Genomic DNA, 19133 nt, shown 5'->3' with positions numbered 1-19133 from the left:
CAGTCAGGCTTAACTTAGAAGGCAATGTGTAAAGTATTTGTGCAACAAATCATACAATAACACTATAAAGCACCACAAGAGTACACCACACAGTGTTTAGAAAAATATCTAATATTTATCTGATAAGATGCAGGTCAAAACGATCAAAGATGCAATAAGTAATGTAGAGATATCACTGAAAAGTGATATAAAGTGTATTAAGTCTTTTAAAAGCAAACAAAGTCTCTTTCAAGCACAAAGTGCCTGGTTCGCGTGAAAAATCTCCGCTGAGGGCCGCAGAGGAGGAGAAGCGTGGAAATGAAGGGGTGTGCGTTGATTTCTTGGGCCACACACGGCGATGCGTCGTTTAGTTTCTACGCAGGGACGGCTGTGCGCTGATTTCTGGCGCTCGGTCGTGGATCCTCTTCGCGATGTGGGGTTTTTAGATGCCCCAGGGACGGTGTGTGGTTTCCTGCACTGGCAGGACAAAGTCACAGGAGCTGCGTTAATCCGGTGGGCGTTGCGTCAAATTTTCTACCACACGGGAGGCGCTGGGTCGATTCCTCTCTGGAAGTCTGGCTATGTCATTCGGGCTCGGCTATGTGTTGATCTAGTGGGCCGTGCGTCAAGTTTTCGGTCGCTACACTGGCGCTGCGTTGATCTTTTCTCGGCAAAGTCGGGCTGCATTGTTCCGGTTTGGCGTACGGTGAAATTTTCACAGCGGTGCAGGCTGTGCGTTGTTTCTGGCAGCCTGTGCCTCGAATTTCGCTGCACAAGGAGTCCTTCTTGAACACATGAAGTCTTTCTGGTCCTGAGACTTCAGGGAACAGGAGGCAAGCTCTATCCAAGCCCTTGGAGAGCACCTCTTCACCTCAGCCAGAGAGCAGTGAGGCAGCAGGGCAACAGCAAGGCAGCAGTACTTCACAGAAAGCAGCCAGGTGAGTCCTTTGGGCAGCCAGGCTGTTCTTCTTGGCAGGATGTAGGCTCTGGTTACAAGTTTTTTCTCCAGGAAATGTCTGAGTTGGTAGGGCAGATGCCCTGTTTATATACCCAAATGTGCCTTTGAAGTGGGAGAGGCTTCAAAGAGTTTCTTAGAAGTGCACCAGGTCCCCTTTCAGTTCAATCCTGTCTGCCAGGGTCCCAGTTGGGGGTGTGGCAATCCTTTGTGTGAGAGCAGGACCTCCACCCTTCCAGCCCAAGAAGACTCATTCAAAATGCAGATGTATGCAAGTGAGGCTGAGTATCCTGTGTTTGGGGTGTGTCTGAGTGAATGCACAAGAAGCTGCACAGAACGATTTAACTGCAGAGAAATGCTGACTTTCTAAAAGTGGCATTTCTAAAATAGTAATAATAGATCCAACTTCACCAGTCAGCAGGATTCAATATCATCATTATGGACATACTAAATATTACCTTCCTACTCCTTTCAGATCAGCAGCTACCACTCAACAATGTATGAGGGCAGCCCCAATGTTAGCCTATGAAGGGAGTAGGCCTCACAGTAGTTTAAAAATGAATTTAGGAGTTTTACACTACCAGGACATGTAAACTACACAGGTACATGTCCTGCCTTTTGCCGACACCGCACCCTGCCCTATGGGTTACCTAGGGCATACCTTAGGGGTGTCTTATATGTAGAAAAAGGGGAGTTCTAGGCTTGGCAAGTACTTTTAAATGCCAAGTCGAATTGGCAGTGAAACTGCACACACAGGCCTTGCAATGGCAGACCTGAGAGAAGGTTAAGGGGCTACTTAAGTGGGTGGCACAGTCAGTGCTGCAGGCCCACTAGTAGCATTTAATCTACAGGCCCTGGGCACACATAGTGCACTCTACTAGGGAAGTAAATTGAAAAGTCCAATTGGGTATGATCCAAATGTTACCATGTTTGAAGGGAGAGAGCATATGCACTTTATCACTAGTTAGTAGTGGTAAAGTGCGCAGAGTCTTGAAACCAGCAAGAACAGTTTCCAAAAAGTAGAGGGAGGCAGGCAAAAAGTTAGCAGTGACCACCCTAAGGCTGTCAGGTCTAACAGCCATCAATTACAATTTTCAGTTTAAAGGTAAATAAAGCTTATCCTGTTCTTTGCATGGGGCACAGACTCATGCACGTCATTTAGGGGTTGCAACTGCAACCCATAACTCTCCCCTTGCAACCCCTGGCACTGCATTTGCGACGCCTGGACTCAGACATAGTAAAATCAGTGGTGGAAACACAGGGGCTCCTCATGCTTATGGACACAACGGTTAGTGCTCCAATCTCCTTGTTTAAAGTTATTTTTTTATTATTCTAATAGTGAATAACACTATTTTATTCACTATAAGTGTAATAAAAAATGAAGTTCTGTTAGTTAGAATATAAACCTCCCTGGCGTTTGAGGTAGGAAATAAACATGCTTTAAATTGTATGTTGGTCATGCAGGTGAGAGTGTGTTTATGTGGGAAAGAGTGGGCAATGTGTGATTGTATGTTAATGTGTAAGCATATGTGGGTAAGTGAATATATAGGTCAAATGCAGTGTGATGTCACATCCGCTACCCCTGGCCTTTCAGTGAATTAATGTTCATGGGCACAGTAGGCCGCTACATATATCCAGGCTTAAAAATGTTGAGAGAAAGAGCTGAAGGGTCTTCTATACGTACTTTTACTCACCTCATTCTTTTAATTTCCCACTCTGCACCCTTCTGTCAGGATCACCACATCTTCTAGATATTATCATAGATGGTCATAATCAGGAGACTGTTCTCCCATCTAGAATCCAACACCCTATTCAATAATTTCCAGCCTCACCCTTTTCCCTGCAGAAGCCCCTGTCCACCTTAGAGGCCCAATCAACCTTTTTGGATGCATGCAAGGAATTCATCTTTCCAAAAAACAAAGGCCACGCCTGTGTGCTGTTTGGGATCTCAGGCTCCTTCCATCACACTTTACTCCTTAAAGCATCAACCAAGACATTGACGCTATCCTTGGTCCTCTTCAATGTATGTTCTACCTCTTCCCACTCACTAGTGGCTATGACCTGAACACTAACGAACAGCAGTGGCATAAAGCAAAATGGTGAGGCCCCCCTGCAGATGTGTTGAGGGGTTCCCGAGTCTCCAATAACTCATAGATATTCCTTTGCCTTGGGCTGAATGTTGGCCCTTGAAGTTTTGGGTGGCCCCTGAAGGACTGTGAGCCTCCATACACCACTGGGGCTGTAGTGGCTTGTGTTATGTTGCTCACTGGCCGGAAATATCCAGCTATATCTAAAGATAAGCAAAGTCACAGGAATTCACTGTTAGTTTTGCCTAGTGAACATTCAGGAATGTACTTACTCTTCATTGGTTCTAAAGGAGTCATGCTCTGCAGCCCTGTAGAAAGCGCCAATCCAAACATACTGACACTCAAGTGGATAGAGATGTTTGACAACCCTCATAGTAACCACCATTACAATGGAGACACTCCAGGTAGTGATTACCACTGGCTAGGTATTTGAGTGCAAGGCCAAAATGTGCCCTGCCACACACTATACAGGCAGTTATTTTCACAGTTTTGCTAAAGCTCAACTGTGATTCACTTGCTCCCTATTCAGTTGAGCCCTAATACCCCCACCTTTAATTGTCCAACTTAGTAAGATGTTGGGAAAAGTCACTACCAGTAGGTTGATTGCATTTTTGCCTGTGCTGGGCAACCCAAACCCTGTTATTGTGCCAGGCAGGTAACCTACACAAATATACACAGAGCTTTGGTTACAGGCTGCTCTGGGATCGGCAGTTGTTCTATCGATATGAAAAACATCTTTGACTCTATCCCTTGAGTGTATATTTTTTAATGCCCTGAACTGCATGGGCTTTGGGAGGAGTTTATAATGTTGAATCAGCTGTTGTACTTGCAGCTTACAGCATGTTTCAAGGCTGGTGATGTTATTGCAGGTTCCTGGTTGATATTGAGACGAACACATTAGGATTACCTCTGTTGCCAGTATTGTTTTCTTTAGCAAATGAGCACTTGGCACTTTATATAAGATGTATAGGCATGACACACAGAATCAGCATCAACTGTGACATTCATACAATATTGTTATATGTGGACAATATTCTTCTTCACATGCATAACGTCCAGCTGGTCTTGGAGTGCATGATGGAACATCTGACTCCCTAAAAGTCAATGTGAGTAAATCTTGCCTTTCCACCTCATTCACATTCATGAGCACAGATTGATCTTTCAGACAGGCTTAGTTCGTGGATAAGAACCACATCTCTTTCAGTATCTGATGTACAGATGTACAGGCAGTCAGAGGATGTCATTGCTTGTAACATCACTAGGGCCATCATTGCTGCTCAGTTTCTGATAGTTTCCTGGAAACATTGCCCAATATTGTCGATAGGTAATAAGGTCCTCTCTATAACAGTGCTCCTACCTCGATTCTTGTATATTTTTTTGTTAATGTTCTAGAAATCCTTTAAGCAACAACTGTTACAGGGACTGAATTCCCTGCTGCTTAACTTGTATTGGTAATTCCGGTACAGTAGTGTTGCTTCCAAATTACATTTACCGATAAAAGAGAGTATCTTAAGCACACTCCCCTTTGAATCTTTTTAACTGGTGGCCTAGCTCCAGTGAATGATGCAATGGCAGTATTCAGTGGAGTGGGCTGAGAATCCCTACATATGTAGAATACCGGCACAACAGCTATGGCAAAAGGTCTATTCCAAAGTAGTAGAATTGCCACGGCCTGTCCTGCCCTACTAAGCACAGTTCTGTACCGTTAGCCTAGATGTGTTAAAAGATTTGGACTTGGTGAATGATCACAAACTACCGTAGTGGTGATTTCCCTAGATTTCAAATAGTGTGGGAAGTGCATATGAAATCCTGAGTTAACACTGGCTTGATTTAGGTGGGTGACTTAATTGACTCAGGGTCACTTCCTGATTTCTCAGATATGTATGAATTATAATATTCTAGTGGAGCAATTTTTACTGGGTATGTCACTGGTAAAAGTGGCTATGTTAACCTTGGGTTGTGAGCCCACAAAACGTGCTGTAGAAAAGGTATTGCAGGCACTTCTCATTCTCAAAGACTCTAAGAAGCTTGTGATGATCTTCTACTGCTCTATTTCAATAGTGGTTAAATGCGAAGTAATGACCCTGAAGATGAAGTGGGAAGCTGACATGGAAGCAGACCACCTAGATAACACCAAAATAATTACACAATGTAAGCACAGGGTCCCCTTTTCAAGGCAAAGATGAGAAGGAGCTGAAGCAGCGTTCTTTCACATGCTTTGTGCTTGTCCCTTATTTCAGGCCTTTGGAGGCAGGTGACACACCAGGTCAACTCCTTGACATGCAGATGCCATTTGTTTAACTTCAGGATATTTCTGATGACACTGATGCCCTGACCGAAGGCTGAGAGGCCTAACTGCAGATTTGTTGATTTGGCATTGCTAATTACCAAGAGATTGCTAGCAATGCATTGCTAGCATGGGAGTATGGACAACTGAACACTACAAGTGGGCAACAGCAGAAAATGAGGTACATTTATGTGAGTGCAGAAGAAATGGGGATGTTTGAAGGTCACAAACTGGGACTTGTTGCTACTTGATCTATGTCCAACATCCATTGAAAAGAAAAATACCACCATGAACTATATATCTATGATGCTGTGTACCCTCTCAAAACTTTAGCACTGCAGGGTTCTGCAGCCACATTTTTCCACCTTATCTCTGCACTAGGATTAGGCAGCCCACGTCTTGTTCTCCCACTAAGGCTGATGACTAAACGTTCCCTGACATTTTATTTGATTATTGAACACACGCTGTTTTAGGATTTTGTTTTCCTAGTTAGATTTTCCGATCTGATCATTTTGTTTATGTATTGGGACGACTTATTGTTTATTTTATTTTTCCCTTTTTTTATGTTCCTTGCTTGTAAATTTCTATCTGATTGTGATATGTGTAATGTACATGCAGCTTGTTAAATATGTGAAATTAATCAAAAAACGTTAAAAAAAATAGTGTTTAGTCCTCATCCAAGGCTTAATTAATTGCCTTGTTATAAGGTGTACCTTTTCAAACACCACTTCATCTGCCAGCAACTGCTGTACCTCATTTTGTATCCTTTACAGCAGTTCCATAAAATTCAGATGGTGTAAGTCAATCTGTGTGGTGAAATTGCAGACACTTTTTTAATCTTTTTAGGTCGAGCGTAGCGTTTGACGTGTTGTATACTTTTAAGTATACTTATAATATGGGTTCAAGCAAATTCAAGTGATTTCATTTGTTGGTTCCAGTGTCCTTTAAAAATCCTTGCATGCTAGTGGTAAGTTCTGCCTCTTTGTCCTGCCTTTTTCTTTTTGGGAGCAGCACAAAGTACTGTAGAATTACGCTATGTCCTGTTTATCTCTTCTGTAAGGGACTTTTTTTTTTAGTATTTGCATGTTTGTCTTACACTGTGGGTGTGTGTTCAGTCCCTCCTCCCCACCAACTCCCTCTGTAAACATAATCCAACATCAGAGGGGGGCTTTTCCAGGGCCAGCTTGCCCTCGCTTTCTTTCTCTTGTTATTTTCAGTCTTTGTGGCAAGAAAAGTCCAGTTAGTAATTTACAACGCTAAGAGCTCTAACTCGAGCAAACATAACACCATTGCATTCAAAAATGCATCAGAGGGGGGCTTTTCCAGGGCCAGCTTGCCCTCGCTCTCTTTTTTTAAATGGCGCTAAAGAAAGATGTCTCCCACTCATTGCATTTCACTGCACCATGTAATTTTGATCTGAAAATAATGTATAGACCGAATGACTCAAAGGAGGTCATTTAGTACTTTGTTCAAAATAGCCCACATTAACCTCACATGGTGGCAATGGCCAGTGTGAGTTTAAGGAATGTGCGAAGTACAGAAGCACACCATTAGTGTCCCACAAATACACACACACACTTTCTGGTGCAAGCTGGGTCATGCACGCACATGCACACACTCACACGCACTTTATGGCACACGCTGGCTCATGTACACACACACATATGCACACACACACATGGACACACTTTATGGCACACTCTGACTTGTACGCACACAAACACAAATGCGTGCACGCACACACACTATGCACATGCTGACTCAGACACACACACACATGCGCACGTGCACACACATTATGGCACATGCTGACTCGTACACACACACACACGCGCATGAGCACATACTTTATGACACACGCTGACTCGTACACACACACGCACAAACTGTATGGCACACGCTGACTCATGTACACACACGCACATTTAAACAGACAAGGATGCATACAGAAGCCGGTACATGGTGCGACTTCTGGGAAACGAAGGGTTCCCATGAACATCATGATGCCAACCATAAGGGTGTGGAGGAGGAAGGGGGCATCTTCCAAATGAAAACAGATTACAATGTGTTTATAACCTCGTAAATCAAAGAAAAAAGTTGCACCATATAGCATTACTGATGACTAGGACTTACTGTTATTTAGTTTAATTACTGTGAACGTAATTTCAGAATATTTCAACAACTCCAAACACAGCAAGGATGATGGTTTGCACACAGACTTATTACATAAGCATTTTTTACTCTTTCAAAATGGCTGCGTACGTTTCACTTACAAAGGGAACCTGCAGTTTGATGTCTTGTTGGCTTCCTTTCTGTTCCATTGCTGTGAAACCTGAGGTTGTGTGATGTTAGCTCCTCATTATCGGTGCCACAATGCAATGTTACAAGGTAAAACAAGGGGCGTCTAAAAACAGCAGGGTCTCTGTGATTAAAGTGGGTTGGTAGCGATTTGCGCGCTTCATTTCTGTTAAGAGGTTTGCATACACTTGAGCGTGTGTACCCCAAAACATTTTAAATCATGGGACATAGCTGCAAGGTTTTGAGCTTGCTTATGTGCAACATTTTCATGTTTTTATGGAACTTAGGTGTGAGGTTTCAATTCATATTCAGTACTCTAGCGCCCATATGTGTTTCCTGATTCAAGCATGTATTCCTGGATCAAACTGCATAACCCAGTGTGTAGTAACTGTGTGTGCCACTTCATGGCCACCACTTTTCTTTGTTTGCATTGGCAATCTTTCTCCTGTTCTGTCTCTAGTTCATTCATCACTTCCTAAATAAACTATTATCCCATTCTATCTTCCTTTCTATCTATTCTGTGCAGCTCTCAACCCTATCTACCCACCATGCCACACACTTCCTCTACACAAATACACTCCATGGGCCAGATGCAGGAAACTATTTGCGAGTCGCAAATGGCAAAAAATGCCATTTGCGAGTCGCAAATTCCAGTTTCCAATGCAGAAATGCATTTTGTGAGTCGGGACCGACTCGTAAAATGCATTTCAGAATCGCAAATAGGAAGGGGTGTTCCCTTCCTATTTGCGATTCGGAGTGGTATGCAATACCATTTGCAACCGCATATGCGGTCGCAAATGGTGTCGCAGTTACCATCCACTTCAAGTGGATGGTAACCCACTCGCAAATTGGTAGGGGTCCCCATGGGACCCCTTCCCCTTTGTGAATGGACCACAAATTATTTTTTCAGGGTAGGTAGTGGTCCCAGGGACCACTACCTGCCCTGAAAAAATACCGAAACTAAAGGTTTCGTTTTTTTTTTTAAGTGCAGCTCGTTTTCCTTTAAGGAAAACGGGCTACACTTAAAAAAAAAAAAAACTGCTTTATTTAAAAGCAGTCACGAACATGGAAGTCTGCTGACTACAGCAGGCCTCCATGTTTGCGAGTCCCCATAGTCGGTATGGGGCCGCAATTTGCGACCCACCTCATTAATATTAATGAGGTGGGTCTTTGCGACCCCATACCGACTCGCAGACGGTGTCTGAGACACCGTTCTGCATTGGAAATTGCGATTTGCAATTTGCGAGTCGCTCCGACTCGCAAATTGCAAGTCGCAATTTCCAAATTTGCTACATCTGGCCCCATATCACACAATTCCACGCCATATAATTCCACAACTAACAATTCCAGTACAACCCCCATAAATCCACCCCACACCATATACATCCACTGCACTCCAAACCAAAACACATGAGTAAAAGACATTCTAATTTCTAGCGACGATAGTTCGAACATATTGCATTGCCAATGCTTGTTAACAGTTAGTGTTCGATACATCCCTTTGCGCTGGAGTTCATGTTTGAAACATGCTGGCTCAGTGGTCTCCGAACTTTTTAATGCCATGCCCCCCACCCCCAGTTGAAAATAGAAATCATTAGGCCTCCCCTTCAGAATTTTTCACAATTATTTTATAAAGATGGCAATGTTTAAATACGTCTAGACCTATTTAAACATTGCAATTAAGTACTGCTATAATTTTTTTAATGCAATAACATGCTTCTGCTTAAAACAAAGGCCTGTTATCTGTATAATGCTTCTTTTAGCCAGAGTCTGGCGCCCCCCCAAGACCCCTTGAGGCCCCCTTAGGGGCACCTGCCCCCAGTTTGAAGACCTTATTTCATGTGTACAGGTTCCTGTTTAATAACGCTGCGTTTTCGCTTCTTTGAAGCACTCTTTGATGTATACGCTCACTACTCATGCACCGGCTTGCTAATAATAAAAGCCATTTTTCGGAGTCGAGCGCACAAGCGCTCTAGCCTACTGTAATCTCTCTGTGGGCTCTTAACCATAACCATATCACGCCCATCACTTTCATTGGTTCGTGGGCTTGTTTCTAATGTAATGTGCATCTCGTCTGAGGTTTTCCTTCTGTAAAGTAGATTCACATAGGGCTTTTTCCAGTGTTTTGTATTCATAGGTCTGGTGGCTGAATTATTAAATACTCTTACATATTATGTAAAATCAGAAGCATTTTTAAATTCTTTAGAATATAAACTCGACGTACATTGCATTTAGCGCCTTTGTAAATATTTGCAATTGAATGTATTAAGATGTTTTTGAATATTTGTTTTTAAAAATACAAGCGCACAAGTTGTACAGCAAGACACTAGTTGCTAAACTGTCTATTGCAGGCATTAAACAGACTGCAAAACAAGGAAATGTGATTCAGGTCTGCCCAACTGCCTAACAAATAACATGAGGTAGTCAAGGAACATGATAGCCTAGACCAACTATAGATGTGAAAGGAGCAGACAATCACTCTTCCTCTCGCTTTTTCTCACGCTATCTCACTCTCCCTCGCTCTTTCTCCCTCATGCTCTCTCTCTTTAACCCCCCTCCCCCCACACACACAGTAACACTATTCATTATCTTTTTAAGGTTTTCAAGGGGCTGTTTTGAGCATTATAGTCTAATGCCAACATTTTATTTCTAATAAAGGTTTATATGAAAATGGTATATGTTTTAATAATCTCTTCTTATCACAATTAGAACCATAATTCAGGCCAATTTAACATCCTTATTACAGTATGCCTGTTTCAACACTTTTGATATGTTTGAGTTACCCTTCTAGTTTATTTCTCCTATGTGGCTGTCTTGCGTCTTTTTTGGGGGGGATTGTGATAGCCAGCCACCAGCTCTGATGGTGGGGTGAAAGTGGTATTGTACTGGAATTAGCATGGCAGATTCAAATTAGGATGCTAAATGGCAACATTTTTGCTGCAGATAGAGGAAGAAGGTAAATAGAAGTGCTTTAGTTATATTGAGGGTCACTGGAATTATATGGCAGGAAAAGACGAAATTATGAGGCAGGGTTGACTAATTTATGTGGCAAGAAAAGTCCAGCTATGAATTTACAATGCCAGTAGCTCTAACTCAAGCAAATGCGAGACCTATTGCATTGCAAATGCTTGTTATGACTTTGTTCCTGCCGCGTGAGCACAGCGATCTGGATAGATCATGCTTTCCTTCATTGTGTCAAATGAAAGCTGCCATAGGCTATCACTGTGTTTTGAATCACGTTTTCCACGCCCTTATGTGCATGTCACGCTTACACAGGGGCGAAGGCTGCGAGTTTAACAAGCGTAATCTTGGCATATGGCCAGGATATTTGAAATGTCAGAAAACTTACCAAATCCTGGTTGTGTGCCTGTGGTATTTAAAATGTGCATATTAGCAGAATACTCTAAAGAAGGGGTAAAGGGTTAAAACCGTGGCATGAATGTTTTGGCCTTCTGCAGTAGTCATTTTCAGGAAAGGAAAAATAATTGTTAAAAACTTTTCATAGCTATTGGTACCTCGCTTTGATGCGCCCCAGTCTTTACTTTTAGGTAATATTGATAGAAGACGTGCAGTTTTGTGATTTTATTATTCCATGTTCGCGCTGTAGCCTTTCCTCAGTTATCTTCAATAAGCCGATCTCTTTCTAAATGCAGCTCTCCTGGAAGGGCTCAGGAGGGAGAGCTGTGTACAAGTGCAAACCAAGCATGCACCCAAGACCTCTGTGTCCTGCGGCGTACACGTCGTGTTAGGGAGGCTAAAATGCACAGACAGAGGATTTCAATATTTAGGGCTCAAGCTTGCTATGGAGGTGCAGTAACTTATGTCAGTGGCAGAGGCTCGGCCTCTGAAGGAGTGTTAGACCTGACAGCCTTAGTATGGTCACCCCTAACTTTTTGCCTGCCTGCCTCCCTCCACTTTTTGGACACTGTTTTTGCTGGTTTTTAGACTCTGCGCACTTTAACACTGCTAACCAGTGCTAAAGTGCATATGCTCTCTCCCTTTAAACATGGTAACCTTGGATCACACCAAATTGGACTATTTGATTTACTTGTAAGTCCCTAGTAGAGTGCACTATATGTGCCCAGGGCCTGTAGATTAACTGCTACTAGTGGACCTGCAGCACTGGCTGTGCCACCCACTTTAGTAGCCCCTTTACCTTGTCTCAGGCCTGCAATTGCAAGGCCTGTGTGTGCAGTTTCACTGTTACTTCGACTTGGCATTTAAAAGTACTTGCCAAGCCTAAAACTCCCCTTTTTCTACATATAAGTCACCCCTAATGTGTGCCCTATGTAACCCCTAGAGCAGGGTGCTGTGTGGGTAAAAGGCAGGACATGTACCTGTGTAGTTTACATGTCCTGGTAGTGTAAAACTCCTAAATCCATTTTTACAATACTGTGAGGCCTGCACCCTTCATAGGCTAACATTGGGGCTGCCCTCATACATTATTGAAGTGGTAGCTGCTGATCTGAAAGGAGTAGGAAGGTCATATTTAGTATGGCCAGAATGGTAATACAAAATCCTGCTGACTGGTGAAGTTGGAATTAATATTACTATTTTAGAAATGCCACTTTTAGAAAATGGGCATTTCTCTGCACTTAAATCTTTCTGTGCCTTACAATCCACGTCTGGCTGGGTTTAGTTGACAGCTCCTTGTGCATTCACTCAGACACACCCCAAACACAGGGTACTCAACCTCACTTGCAGACATCTGCATTTTGAATGGGGCTTTCTGGGCTGGGAGGGCGGAGGGCCTGCTCTCACACAAAGGACTTGCACACCCCCTACTGGGACCCTGGCAGACAGGATTGAACTGAAAGGGGACCTGGTGCACTTCTAAGCCACTCTTTAAAGTCTCCCCCACTTCAAAGGCACATTTGGGTATAAAACAGGGCCTCTGCCCTACCACCTCAGACACTTCCTGGAGAAGAAACCTGAACCAGAACCTGCACCCTGACAAGAAGAACTGCCTGGCTGCCTAAAGGACTCACCTGACTGCTTTCTACAAAGGACTGCTGCCTTGCTGTTGCCCTGCTGTCTTGCTGCTCTCTTGCTTTGCTGCAGAAGTGCTCTCCAAGGGCTTGGTTAGAGCTTGCCTCATGTTCCCTGAAGTCTCAGGACCAAAAAGACTTCTCTCTTGCAACTGGACTCCTTGTGCGGCGAAACATTCGACGCACAGCTTGTTCTGCGGTGAAAAATTCACTGCACGCCGAACCGGAAAGATGCCGCTCGACTTCGCGAGGAAAAGATCGACGCGGCACCTGCGGTGCGACCGGAACTTCGACGCACGGCCCGCCTGCACAACGCCGCCCGACTTCCAGAGGGGAAATCGACGCAGCACCTGCCATGAGAGAGAAAATTCCACGCACAGCCCACCGGAACGACGCGCAGCCGGACAACATGCCCAGGATTCCACGCACAGACCCCGGGGCGTCTGAAAACCCCGCGACCCACAGAGGAGACCTGTCCGCGCACCGGAAATCGACGCAACGTCTTCCCTACTTGAAAAATAACAACGCAAGTCTGTGTGTGAAGGGGAGAAACCAACGCACCCACCATTTCCACGCATCTCCTCCTCTGCGGCCCTTTGCGGAGATTTTTCACTCCAAACAAGGTACTTTGTGCTTGAAAGAGACTTTAGCCCTCATTCTGACTTTGGCGGGCGGCAGAGGCCGCCCGCCAAAGTCCCGCCATCAGAATACCGCTGCGCGGTCAAAAGACCGCCGCGGTTATTCTGAGTTTCCCGCTGGGCGGGCGGGCGACCGCCAGAAGGCCGCCCGCCCGCCCAGCGGGAAACCCCCATCCACGAGGATGCCGGCTCCGAATGGAGCCGGCGGAGTGGAAAGGGTGCGACGGGTGCAGTTGCACCCGTCGCGATTTTCAGTGTCTGCATGGCAGACACTGAAAATCTTGGTGGGGCCCTGTTACGGGGGCCCCTGCAGTGCCCATGCCATTGGCATGGGCACTGCAGGGGCCCCCAGGGGCCCCACGACACCCCATACCGCCATTCTGTTCCTGGCGGGCAAAACCGCCAGGAGCAGGATGGCGGTATGGGGGTCAGAATCCCATGGAGGATTCCCCAGGGCAGCGGGGAACCGGCGGTACACCGCCGGTTTCCCGTTTCTGACCGCGGCTGTACTGCCGCGGTCAGAATGCCCAGGGATGCACCGCCAGCCTGTTGGCGGTGCATCCGTGGTCCCCGGCCCTGGCGGATTTTACCGCCAGGGTCAGAATGACCCCCTTTGTTTGCTTTTTAAAGACTTAAGACACTTTATATCACTTTCCAGTGATATCTTTACAATCTCTTATTGCATCTTTTATCGTTTTGACCTGCAAATATCCAGATAAATATTATATATTTTTCTAAACACTGTGTGGTGTATTTTTATGGTGCTATATTGTGTTATTGTATGATTTGTTGCACAAATACTTTACACATTGCCTTCTAAGTTAAGCCTGACTGCTCAGTGCCAAGCTACCAGAGGGTGGGCACAGGATAATTTGGATTGTTTGTGACTTACCCTGACTAGAGTGAGGGTCCTAGCTTGGACAGAGGGTAACCTGACTGCCAACCAAAGACCCCATTTCTATTATTGGTGATCAGTGGTGAGGATAGGACTTGTATTTGTGCTGTGACATACAGTAGCCAAGTATATCACTGCCTACCCACAGTTGAAGGTCAGCTTGATTTTTATCTCTTTTGCAAATCCGTTTTTCCTTACAATTTTCTAAAACCTAAATCCTCACTCAACATGTCTCTGGTGGGTCTCAAGCAGGAGATTTTGACCTAGCCCTGTTGGAGACATATACTGTCAAACAGCTAAAAGGGTTATGCAGGTAAATGAGTGTACCCACCCAAGGGACCTCCAGAAAGGAGGACTTTCAAGTGGCGCTGAGGGCCTGGGCAGAAGCCCATTTAGAGGAGGATGCTGAGGAAGAGGAGCCAGAAAATGGCCCCTCAGAGGATTTTTTGCCACCAGTGTGTGATGTTAACACTGCAATTGTGCCCCCTTCCAGACCAGGGTGCAGTGTCCCTGATCAAGGCCTGACCGCAGAGGAAAGGAGAGAGAAGAGGGAGTTCCCATTGCAAATGGCAAGACTGAAAATTGAGGCTCAACAGGAGGAAAGGAGGGCAGAGAGAGAAGCCAAGCAAGCTGAGGCTGAAAGAGCAGCCAAACAGATTGAAGCTGAGAGAGCTGAAGCTGCAGCTGAGAGAGCCTTGTCTGAAAATAAACTTTTGTTGGCTCATGAACTGAGTCTCAAGGAGCTGGATCTTAAGGCAAGACAGTCTGAATACAGCAGTAATGGTGGCAGCATACAGACAGGACCTGCTGGAGAAAAGAAGGTTTGTATACCCAAAAATGTGGTGTCCAGTTTTGTGGTGGGAGATGACATAGATAAATGGCTAGCTGCTTATGAAGTTGCACTAAGGGCTCATGAGGTTCCTGAAGGGCAATGGGGTACAGCTATGTGGAGTTATGTGCCACCATTGGGGAGGGACATACTTCTCACATTGGACAGACCAGATCAAAACACATACCCACTTCAGAAAGCCATTTTACTTGCCAAGTTTGGGCTGACCCCTGAGAAATACCGTCAGAGGTTTAGGGACAGCACCAAACTATCCACACAAACATGGGTAGATTTCTTTGACTTTTCCAGTAAGGCACTGAATGGATGGGTGCTGGGCTGCAAAGTAGATGATTACACAGGATTGTATAATTTGATTCTGAGAGAGCATATGCTCAGTATTTGTTTTACAGAGTTGTGCCAGCACCTAGTAGACAGTAAGCTGACTGATCCCAGGAAACTTGCTGAGGAGGCGGACCTCTGGACTAGTACCAGAGTGTCCAAAAAGGTATCTGGGGGGGACACCCACAAAGGTGGTCAGGTTTCCCATCAAAAGAAAGAGGGGGGAGAAAAACTTAAAAACAAGGAGTTCTCAAAAGGCCCCCAAAATAGTTCCCAAGGGAGTAGTGGTAGCCAGTCCCGGTCTGATTCTCAAAAGAGAGGTTTTACTGACCATAAGACAGGGAGGTGTGTACCCCACTGTGCAGAGTGCAATAAGTATGGGCACTCTGAGGGTGACTCCAAGTGTCCCAAGCGGGCACAGCCCCCCCAAAGGAGGGCAGACACCTGGGTTGGCTAGCGTAGCGCTCGGGCAGGAGATGGTCCCAGTCAGTTTTGGGGAGCAGACAGAGGTAACCCTACTGTCCCTGGGGGATGCAGAGATGGTGCCAAAAGACCACATGCCTGCCAATACTTCCAAGTATAGACAGTGGATCACCATCAATGGGCAAAGGGTGGAGGCTCTGCGTGACACAGGAGCCAGCATGACTCCACGGTCCATGGCTGAACTAGAGGGAAGTCAAGGGCATCTGGAGCCTGGAACAATGGCCCAGACAACTGCCAAGAGGAAGGGCAAGGGGCGCAGGAAAACGGTCCAAGAAGTTCCCGTGGTGGTTGACAGGGTTCCTGAGGAGGAGGCCCCCGAGCCAACTGGGGAAGACATTGCCGCCCTAGGTGACCTACCTGAGCTTGCTGGCTGGCAAGTTGAGGGTGGGCCCACCAGGGAGGAATTCTGCAAGGCGCAGAAAGAATGTCCCACTCTAGAGGGCATGAGGGCATGAGGAAGCAAGCCTCAGCCCAGGCAGCAGGTGAAGCCTCTGGCGATCACCACATATATTGGGAGAATGATCTCCTCTACAGTGAGCCTAAGGTTCCGGCCATTAGGGCAGCGCGTGCGCTGGTGGTCCCCCAGTGTTACCGGACCTTCCTACTGGGACTGGCTCACGACATTCCCCTGGCAGGACATTTGGGGCAAGACAAGACCTTTGCCAGGCTTGTCACCCACTTTTATTGGCCCAGAATGAGGACAAACTCAGATACGTTCTGTAGATCCTGTCCTACCTGCCAGGCCAGTGGTAAAACAGGAAAAAGGGTTAAGGCCCTCCCTGATTCCAATCCCTGTCGTTGGCACCCCCTTTGAAAGGGTGGGCATCGACATTGTTAGTCCATTGGACCCCAAAACTGCCCTAGGCAGCAGGTTCATCCTGGTTTTGCTGGACCATGCCACCTGTTACCCAGAGGCAATCCCTCTGAGGACTGTAACTGCACCAGTGGTGACCAGAACTCTGATGGGGATATATACCCGTGTGGGATTCCCAAAGGAGATAGTGTCTGACAGAGGCACTAACTTCATGTCTGCATACATGAAGTCTATGTGGGATGCGTGTGGTGTAACCTACAAGTTCACCACACCCTATCACCCCCAATCTAATGGTCTTGTGGAGAGATTCAACAAGACCTTGAAAGGCATGATCGTTGGCCTCCCTGAGACCCTGAGGCGTAAGTGCCTTACCATGCCTTCTCTTTGCTTACAGAGAGGTACCCCAGAAGGGGTTAGGGTTCAGTCCCTTTGAGCTCCTCTATGGGCACTCTGTCAGGGGACCCTTAAGCATTGTCAAGGAGGGGTTGGAGAAAGCTCCAAAGGCACCCCCTCAGGATGTGGTCAGCTACATGCTGGCCCTCCGCAACCAGACGAACCGCTTCTGGAAAGTGGCCAAGAGTAACCTTGAGGCCAGTCAAGAGGTAATGAAACACTGGTATGACCAGAAGGCCACCATGGTAGAGTTTCAACCTGGAGACAAAGTGTGGGTAATGGAACCAGTAGAGCCTATAGCTCTCCAGGACCGCAGGTCTGGCCCATTTGAAGTGAAAGAGCGGAAGGGGAGGCCACTTACCTAGTGGACCTCCAATCCCCTAGGAACCCTCTAAGGGTGCTCCATGTCAACCGACTGAAGCCTCATTTTGAGAGGTCTGAAGTCAACATGCTTCTGGTGACAGATGAGGGACGGAAGAGGAGAGTGAACCGCTCCCCGACCTCCTCGCTGCCAAGGAAGGTGATGGGTCAGTGGAGGGTGTCATTCTCTCTGACTCCCTGACCCTAGACCAGAGAGGGGGCTGCTAACAGTTACTGGAACAGTACTCCTCCCTGTTTTCTCTCAGCCCTGGAAGCACCCACTTGTGTGTCCATCCATGATATTGACACAGGAGACAGTCCCCCTGTAAAGAACAAAATTTACAGGTTGTCAGACAAGGTGAAGGCCAGCATCAAAGAGGAAGTCTCCAAGATGTTGGCTCTGGAGGTTATTGAGAAGTCTATCAGTCCCTGGGCCAGCCCTGTGGTGCTGGTACCCAAGGCTGCTGCCCTTGGTGCCAAGCCAGAACTTAGGTTCTGCATGGACTACCGGGGTCTCAATTCAGTGACACGGACTGACGCTCATCCCATCCCCCGAGCTGATGATCTCGTAGACAGGCTAGGTGCTGCCAAATTCCTCAGTACTTTTGATCTCACATCAGGGTACTGGCAGATCGCCTTGACTGAGGGGGCTAAAGAGAGATCAGCATTTTCCACACCTGAGGGCCGTTACCAATTCCGGGTGATGCCCTTTGGGTTGAAAAATGCCCCCGCTACCTTCCAACGGTTGGTTAACGGGATCCTAGCAGGCAAGGATGCCTTCTGCGCAGCCTACCTGGACGGCATTGCCGTCTACAGTGACAGCTGGGAGGACCACCTGCTCCACCTCAAGGAGGTGCTTCAGGCAATGCATCAGGCAGGCCTGGCCATCAAGGCCAGTAAGTGCCAGATTGGGCAGGGTTCTGTGGTGTACTTGGGACACCTAGTAGGTGGTGGCAGGGTGCAGCCACTCCAGTCCAAGATTGAAACTAGCAAGGCCTGGCAACCACCTAGAACCCAAACAGAGGTGAGAGCCTTCTTAGGCCTCACCGGGTATTACCGCAGATTTGTCAAGGGCTATGGAACCATGGTGACACACTTGACAGAACACACATCCAAAAAGCAACCTAGGTTGGTGACTTGGACAGAGGCTGGTCAGAAAGCCTTTGACTCCCTGAAGGAAGCTATGTGCACGGCCCCGTGCTCAAGGCCCCTGACTACTCCAAGGAATTTATTGTGCAGACAGACGCTTCAGAGCATGGCATAGGGGCGGTCCTAGCACAGCTAAACGAGGAGGGCCTAGACCAACCAGTAGTCTTTATTAGCAGAAGACTATTACCACAGGAACAGAGGTGGAGTGCTATTGAAAGAGAAGCCTTTGCTGTGGTCTGGGCACTGAAGAAGCTGAGACCATACCTGTTTGGGACTCACTTCCGGGTTCAGACAGACCACAGGCCCCTCAGATGGCTCATGCAGATGAGGGGTGAGAATCCAAAACTCTTGAGGTGGTCCATTTCCCTACAGGGGATGGACTTTACGGTGGAGCATCGCCCAGGGGTTGACCACGCCAATGCTGATGGTCTCTCCAGATACTTCCGCCTTAGCGATGAGAGCTCCCAGGAGGTTGGGTAGCTCTCCCCACTTTCAGCTGGGGGGGACACATGTTAGACCTGACAGCCTTAGGGTGGTCATCCCTAACTTTTTGCCTGCCTCCCTCCAGTTTTTGGACACTGTTTGTGCTGGTTTTTAGACTCTGCGCACTTTACCACTGCTAACCAGTGCTAAAGTGCA

The 19133-nt window shown here is 46.6% G+C and overlaps 1 protein-coding gene across 3 annotated transcripts in view; it reads left to right on the top strand.

The window, feature by feature from the left end:
- The window catches only part of CNTN1 (contactin 1), an 895734-nt gene that overhangs the window by 628714 nt on the left and 247887 nt on the right, over positions 1-19133 (top strand). The gene's annotated exons all lie outside the window — the stretch shown is intronic.

This window comes from Pleurodeles waltl, chromosome 4_1 (genome assembly GCF_031143425.1).
Source record: "Pleurodeles waltl isolate 20211129_DDA chromosome 4_1, aPleWal1.hap1.20221129, whole genome shotgun sequence".
NCBI lineage: Eukaryota > Metazoa > Chordata > Amphibia > Caudata > Salamandridae > Pleurodeles > Pleurodeles waltl.
This window is presented reverse-complemented; position numbering and strand designations above follow the sequence as displayed.